Genomic DNA, 6,000 nt, shown 5'->3' with positions numbered 1-6,000 from the left:
TAGACACATAGATGAAGTTTAACGCAGGTCTGCTGGCATCCAGTTCGGTGTCCCTCTAATTACAGAGTTGCTGGACCTAGGGTTTTAATGACCCATAGCATGTGAGGGGGAGTCCAGGTTAGATTCTAGGGATGCATATACTTGCACACACATACAAACATGCTTGTGCACACACGTGCACAAACATACTGTACATGCTTCTTCCTATTCTCCTTTCTCAGTTGGGAGGTATAAGAAACACATGGATTATAGCCACATTAAAGATATTCATAGATGCAAACCAATTCTGAATATGTAAACTTTTCCATAAGAATATTCTGGGAAAATACATGACTTGTTTCTGAACTTTTCTGTATAAACAGACATTCTGGCATTCTACAAAGACCATGTTACTGATAAAATTATATTGGAATGACGTCTTCTGATAGTTTAAAGTTAAAAGCTCTGGGCTTGGCTCAGGGAATTCTATGCTGTAGCATTCATAAAGGACCCTAGAGTTTGGGAGATTATCCATTAACTTCTGGTATTGAATTTTTGTTGCCAACTATGACTATTTGTTTTCCCTGAACTCTGTAGGGGAACAACACAGCTGATAAAACCCAGGCAAAGGTGAGTGGGTATGTGCGTGCATGTGGCGTGTGTGTGTGTGTTCACACGTGTTAACTAAACAGTGCAGATTCCTCAAATTTTTCTCCTTTTTGAGAAGTGGGAAGGAGGAAGAGACAAGAAATTGTCTGGAGTGAAAAAGAGGGCCAGAAAAATCCTTGAACTAATAATCTGCCAGTTAATCCAGCTGCTTGGTAATAGCCTGGCTTGGGAAGTTCTTTTAGGTGCCCTCTGGAAAGGGTGCCAGGAAGTATGAGACAATGGCTGCTAGGAACTTGCACTGTTCCTGCACAGATAAGCCATATTGTCAAGTAAATTGCAGTGGATCCCTGGTAACACATGAAGAGCAACGCAAGCCCGGGCTCCACCCCTGCCTGACTAAGGGAGCTTGGGGAAAGTACTTACATCATCTCAATCAGTTTCCTCACCTGTAAAATGGGCCTAAAGAATTTAAATTTCCATGCAAATCAAAACCATAATGAGATCATCTCACACCAGTCAAAATGGCTATTACTAAAAAGTCAAAAAATAAGACACGCTACCAAGTCGCAAAGAAAAGGGAATGCTTACATACTGCCTGTGGGAATATAAATTAGTTTACCCACTCTGAAAGGCAGTTTGGTGATTTCTCAAAGAACTTAAAAAATACAACTACCGTTCGACTCAGCAATCCCATTATTGGGTATATTCCCACAGGAATATAAATCATTCTACCACAAGGACATGATGTTCATTGCATCACTATTTCAATAGCAAAGACGTGGAATCAACCTAAATGTCCATCAGGGTAGACTGGAAAAAGAAAATGTGGTACATGTACACCATGGAATACTACGCAGCCATAAAAAAGAACAAAATGATGTCTTTTGCAGCAACATGGATACAGCTGGAGGCCATTATTCTGAGAACTAACGCAGAAACAGAAAATCAAATACTGCATGGTCTCACTTATAAGTGAGAGTTAAACACTGAGTTTATATGGACACAAAGAAGGGAACCACAGACACAGGACCTACCTGAGGGTGGAGTGTGGGAGGAGAGTGAGGACTGAAACTACCTACAAGGTAGCATACTTATTACCTGGGTTACAAAACAAGCTGTACACCAAGCCCCCTCAATACACAATTTACCTATATAACAAACCTGCATAAGCACCCCCGAACCTAAAATAAAATTAAAAATAAATTAGTAAATGAATAAATAATTTAAATTTTCTCAGATATGCCCTGGCACCTATTAAGTGCTCACTCTTGCTATCTCTGTTATCATCACAGAGAGAAGGCACAGGATCAGAGTTGGGAAAGTCACCCCACGATGCTTGAGCAGGGGTCTGCTTGAGTGAATGTTGACGAACACTGGAAAGAAGGGGAAGGGGCAAAGAGGAGGTGGGCTGTGTCATGCTGGGCAGGGTCACATTGACCAGGATAAGGAGCGGCAGTGGCAGAACTGAGGCTGCAGAGCACTGAAGCAGAGGTTGGAGCAGTGCCTCTTAGGGTCAGCAGGTGGCCCATCCAGGTGAGCACAAAGGGTTTTTGGAAACGGTAATAAGACCGATGATAGGACAGTGTGTGAGACCAGATGTCCCAGGGTCTTGAATGCTAGAATTGGAAGCTTGACTCTTCCTCCCTACACTGCAGAGTTTTGAGTAGCATCGTGATAGGCTGGACTGTTTCATATTAAGAATGTTCATCTGAGTGCAGGGCCAGGAGGGGTTATGAGAGAAATAAATGAGGTGGGCCAGGTGCGGTGACTCATGCCTATAACCCCAGCACTTTGGGAGGCCGAGGCAGGTGGATCACCTGAGGCCAGGAGTTCAAGACCAGCCTGGTCAACATGGTGAAATCTTGTGTCTACCAAAAATACAAAAATTAGCTGGGCATGGTGGTGGGCGCCTGTAATCCCAGCTACTTGGGAGGCCGAGGCAGGATAATCACTTGAAACTGGGAGGCAGAGATTGCAGTGAGCTAAGATCATGACATTGCACTCCAGCCTTGGTGACAGAGCAAGAAAAAAAAAAAAAAAAAAAGAGGAGGCTTTGCAGCACCAGCTCTCCTACGTGGATCTGGCTGCGTTTGTGGAAGCTGGAGTCTCTGGCTTTCCTCTTCCTGAGTGAGGGGTGATCAGTGGTCACCCCACTTCCAGGGTGTGGTGAAGGGAGGCTTCCAGAATTCTTAGGGCACATGGCAGGGGTGGTGGCACCATGAGAAGTGGGCACGGGGTCTGGGACACAAGCAGACCTGAATAAAGAGTTCCACAGCATTGCCTGGGCTGCCTCTAGAGAGACTGCTCTAAGGATTGGGAGGTAGGCAGAGAGGGAAAGCTTATGCTGCCACAGGCCTGGGACTGACTGGTCAAGACTCTGATGATGGGAATGTGATAATGAGCTGGACTCAGCCAGCAGGCCTTGTCCAGGTTCAACACAAAGTCATGAGAGGAAAGCATCAGCTTCGGGAAACATTAGAGGTTACCGTGCAGTGGCGGGTGCTGGTGTTTCTTAAGGGTCTGGCACGTTTGCTGAATGATTCTGGCTGTCTGCCGGGCTGAGCTTCCTGTTCATAGTTCCCCAGATAGTCACGGCCGAGGGATTAAAGCCCTAAGAGGCTCTGACACAGCCGTCTCCAAGACCCACTTTCTCCTTCCTTTGAGCCTCTGTAGCAGCTGGGGCACCCGGCAAGATGTGAGCTGTCACTCTGCTGTGGCACAGACCTGAATTAAAACTCTAGAGAGAGCTGACTTCAAAACGTACTTTCATTTTTAATAACCAGCATCAGCTCAGCCTGCTTCATTTGGGAAAAGAAACCTTGCTGGATTACCCTGACAGTCGCCACCTCCTAGGGGGCCAGCCGTTCCCAAATGCCCCAGGGATGAAGAACGCAGACGGTAAGATGATTAATTGCACTGTAGGTATTTTCTTTCTTTATTTTTTTCCCTCCTTTTTTGGGTTTACTTACACGTTAATGAGGTATTTAGGAAAGACAAACTGAATCTGATAAAAGATAATGTTATGTTGTTTGTTGAAACAAGATTTTAAGGATTTCTTGAAGTTATATGGCTCTGTAGGGATGTTTAACTTTAAGATGCGTTTATGAGCCCTATTAAGAGATCAACTGTGATTATCTATGGATGATTATGAAATATATGGGAAATATACTTTATAAGTGTATATTATTTATAAACCATAAATAGTTACATGACTTTTGGTATGTGGTGAGAGATGTTAAGTGAAGGGCGTTTTAAATGAAGTTGTTTTATAAGACTGTTGTTACTGTTAAAATTGAAACTTATTTTATCACTTCCCATTAAGCTTCTGCAACATTAGAGAGGTGTAATCTCACCCAATGTTTGACTGAAAGTGTTATGTTTTGTTTCTGTGTTTTTTTTGAGACGGAGTCTCACTCTGTCGTCCAGGTGGGAGTGCAATGGTGTGATCTTGGCTTATTGCAACCTCTGCCTCCTGGGCTCAAGTCATTCTCCTCCTACCTCAGCCTCCCAAGTAGCGGGGACTGCCGACGCGTGCCACCATGCCCGGCTAATTTTTTGTATTTTTAGTGGAGACGGGGTTTCACTGTGTTAGCCAGGATGGTCTCAGTTTCCTGATCTTGTGATCCACCCACCTTGGCCTCCCAAAGTTCTGGGATTACAGGCATGAGCCATTGCGCCTGGCCTGAAGGTGCTATGTTATTAATAACAGGTTTTATTGGTTTCATTTAAAGGGATAATGCAATGTGTTGGCAAAACTTGTACATACTTTCTTCAAAAAGGACTTCAAAGTTAATCTTAAAAGCTTGATCATGTTTTCCCCCCTCAGAAGCTTTGCCAGTTGCACCAATAGCTGTAGAGAAGACCATGCACTCTCAGAGGGAATCATAAACATTGCCTTGACCTTTTTGTTGGATATCCTTGATCTCCATTTTTCCTATCAATAGTGTTGTTGTGCATAAGAATAAGAAAATGGGGCTGAACCTGAAACATTAAGGAAAGAAAATAACAAAACAGAAAAGGAGAACCAAATGAAGCTTTTCATTCAATTCAATTTATAACTCCTTACTGCTTATGCAAAATGTGAATTTCTCACTGTGTTGGTGAAGGTGTGAGGAGTGGACAGTGAAGAAGGATGCTTCAAAAAATACAGCTAAGGACCAACTGGTTTGGTGAATCATGGCATTCACCCACGAGACAGCTAGAGAACCGTGTGTGTGTGTGTGTGTGTGTGTGTGTGTGTGTGTGCGCATTAGATGCAGAAGATTGGTGTTTACTGTAAATGTATTGATCTGTTAGCAAAAGGAAGAAGACAAGTCTGTCCAGAAAAAGCCAGGAAAACTTCTTGAGAGGAATTTGATTTGCCTAATGGTGGTGATGAGTTTAGAAAGATTCTTATGGCCTTTCCTAACACAACATGCTGTTGTTAATCATTGAACTGACAAACTCCATTGGGCACAAGCCTGTTAGTTTACTTAGGAGGAAAACCTGACAGGCATGGTCAAAGAACGGTGAGGGTATACTTCTAAAATACGTTCTTGAGACATTTACACAAACAGCACAGGAACATTGTCAAGAATAAAATTTTAAGAAATACATAGAGATAATTTTTACAATGAATGAAAAGTAAAAACACACCACTGTGAGATAAACACTGTAAACATTTTGGTAGGTGTATTTCTCTCTGAGTACATTTACATTTTGAAGAAATGTACTTGTACTCTACATGCGGTTTGGTTATCTCCTTTTACGTCTCAGTAATGCACTATGAGCATCTTGTCATGACAGTGAATTTTGTTTTACAAAAGCTTTTCCATTTCATTGCATAGATAGTTTATAAAATCCTGTTGGCAGATATTTGGTTGTTTTTCTATTATTAACAGTGCTAAAAATAACACCCTTGCAGCTAAACCTTTGCAACTCTTCATGAGTTTTCCTTGAGGTAAAGCCCCAGAGGTAGAATTGTGGGGTCAAAGGGCATGGGCATTTTAAAAACTTTAGATCTCTGCTGCTAAATTAATCCTAGGAAAGTTTTATTAATTTACATGCCCACCAGCACTGTATGAACATTTTCCAGCACTCTCATCGACATCGGATTTTATAATTTTTTTGAAAAGTGTGCTACTTTGATAATAGGCAAAGGGTATTTTGTTGTCTTAATTTACTTTAAGGAAACCCTTTGCAAAATGTGCTGGCTTCCAATTCTGCCCCTTTAGGTTCAGCCTCTTGTCTTTTTTGGTTACTCATTGCTAAAGCAGTCACCTCTTACAGTAACTTCTGCCAACCTAATTTCGGAGGACTTTGACCTCACTCGATGTCTCTCAGAAAGTCTGCAGAGAGAGCGAGAGAACTGGATGCCTTTGCCCTGAATGTTTACCAACTGAGTAACCTGGGGCAAACCTCAGTCTTCGTGAT

The 6,000-nt window shown here is 42.5% G+C and overlaps 1 protein-coding gene across 3 annotated transcripts in view; it reads left to right on the top strand.

Annotated features, from left to right (window-relative positions):
- Positions 1 to 6,000, top strand: part of IL1R1 (interleukin 1 receptor type 1) — an 80,060-nt gene that overhangs the window by 2,512 nt on the left and 71,548 nt on the right. Inside the window, exon 1 of one of the 3 annotated variants that reach the window (XM_017547861.2) lies at positions 3,169 to 3,486. The exons of 1 other annotated variant lie outside the window; for it this stretch is intronic. The gene's annotated coding sequence lies outside the window, so the exon portion shown is untranslated. Of the gene's footprint in view, positions 1 to 3,168; positions 3,511 to 6,000 lie in introns of those variants that run through there. One more of the 3 variants, XM_037745477.1, reaches the window with a different exon arrangement.

This window comes from Cebus imitator, unplaced genomic scaffold (genome assembly GCF_001604975.1).
Source record: "Cebus imitator isolate Cc_AM_T3 unplaced genomic scaffold, Cebus_imitator-1.0 Scaffold202, whole genome shotgun sequence".
NCBI classification, from domain to species: Eukaryota; Metazoa; Chordata; class Mammalia; order Primates; family Cebidae; genus Cebus; species Cebus imitator.
The sequence above is the reverse complement of the archived record's forward strand: the minus strand, read 5'-3'. Positions and strand labels throughout refer to the sequence as shown.